Raw genomic sequence first — 1,856 nt, forward strand, 5'->3', positions numbered from 1 at the left:
TATATATATATATATATATATATTATAGTTGTTCGGACTAAATGGAAAGATAATGTTCATAGAATGGTGCTATAGTAGTATTCTGGAATATTGTAGATATGTTCGAATAGTTAGAAATAATAATATATGTAGCGCAGCGGTGTATTTATGTCGTTGAATTTGATCGTCAATTGTCCATGCCGGTACTCATAAGATAAGAGACAGCATGTATATTTGGTGGCTGATACTTTATTTTCGTCTACTTCATGTTTCTGAGTGGTTGCTGAAGTGTTGGAGTATTTGTGCAGCTGCGTTCAGGAAATAATGAAAGAATGATACTGCGATGTCGTCTGAGTATGAGACGCGGGAAGACCGCGTAAATCAAAAAGCAAAGAGTAGGAGACATATTTGTAAATTCTGAATATGTTGTTACCCTAAGCACATGCGATTGTTCGGTAGTGTCCATCTAGTCAGTTTTAAAAACACAGTGTCAGAAAGACTATATCACACGATGCATCCATCCATTTTTTTAAAGACAGTACGCTGTGATTTGCGTGGGATTTGGTTGTCATTTCTAGTAAACTGAACGACCACATAGAGATTACTTTGTTGGATTGATAGTAGCTATATGGTGAGTGCAGGGATAGTTCATTGGTGAAATGGCCAGTACGCCTGTATATGCGATATATATATATATATATATATATATATAATATTCTAAGTGCGCATGGGAAGATGAGATAACTAAATATAAAAGAAAAAATGGACATAATCAAATCTTTCTGAATATTCAGGCATATAGAATACATCTTGCAACTTGAATTAGCTATTTGATCGATGGTTAATTAATATATATTATTATTATTATATACATGGTTACGCTTGAAAGTTTATTAATTTCAAAAGTGTTTAATACATATAGAATCAGATACTATAGAATAATGGGTAAGCAGAAAAAAAGAGAATATTTTAATAATAAAAATAAAAATTAAATTAAATTAAAAACCTATTTTATTAGAGTCCATTACCCATTAGACTAATATTGAGTTGGACAAGTAAAGACAAATAAAAAAACTATTGGTCAAAACATTTAAATTTTCAGCGTTCCAGAGAAAATACCGGAAATAAGTATGGTGGAACACTAAATTAATCTACTTGGTTTTTGTCTACCTTGGCTTTTATACAATTAGTTCTTCATGCTTGATCTTATGAAGCGACTAACAAACATTCTGTCTCCCTCTTCAGCTTTCCTTTCTGTAGCTACAACCATGTCTCACTATAACTATTTGCTGCACACTATCTTTGGGAATCTACTATGCAACGCCTTCTCTGGCCAGTCAGATAACCTCTGTTCTTTTTTCTGATTTTTAAGTTCGTTTTTTTTTTTTTTTTGGTTTTCCTATGTCTTGCTGTGACTCTAGCATCTTTTAATAAACTTTCTTCATTATTACCTACGTAAGAGTCTATATCTACTCTAGCTAACTTCACACACTCTTCCACTGATATTAACCCTTTTCCACCTTCCTTTCTAGGTAGCTATAATCTTGCTACTCATGCCCTTGGGTGGAGTCCTCCATTCATATTGAATTCTTTCCTAGTTCTTCGGTTTAGCTTTGCTAATTCAATTTTTGTTCAATCTACAAAAGCTGTTGTGTATCTAAATAATGATACTACCCAAGAATTTACAGCCTTCACTAGATTCGGACCATCTAGCTTTGACTTCATTAACTTCCTCATCCTCCTCGATTTTCTTTTTCATTTCTGTAGTTAGTGCTCAGTCAGATTCTAATACTCCTAGATACTTATAACTCTCTCCTCCTTTCAATTCTTCTTCTTCTTCTTCTTCTTCTTCTTCTTCTTCTTCTTCTTCTTCTTCT

At 33.0% G+C, this 1,856-nt stretch overlaps 1 protein-coding gene across 1 annotated transcript in view; it reads left to right on the plus strand.

The window, feature by feature from the left end:
* Positions 1-1,856, plus strand: part of LOC106869978 (collagen alpha-1(XII) chain) — a 7,960-nt gene that overhangs the window by 1,221 nt on the left and 4,883 nt on the right. The window lies entirely within an intron of this gene.

Source organism: Octopus bimaculoides, chromosome 4 (assembly GCF_001194135.2).
Source record: "Octopus bimaculoides isolate UCB-OBI-ISO-001 chromosome 4, ASM119413v2, whole genome shotgun sequence".
NCBI classification, from domain to species: domain Eukaryota; kingdom Metazoa; phylum Mollusca; class Cephalopoda; order Octopoda; family Octopodidae; genus Octopus; species Octopus bimaculoides.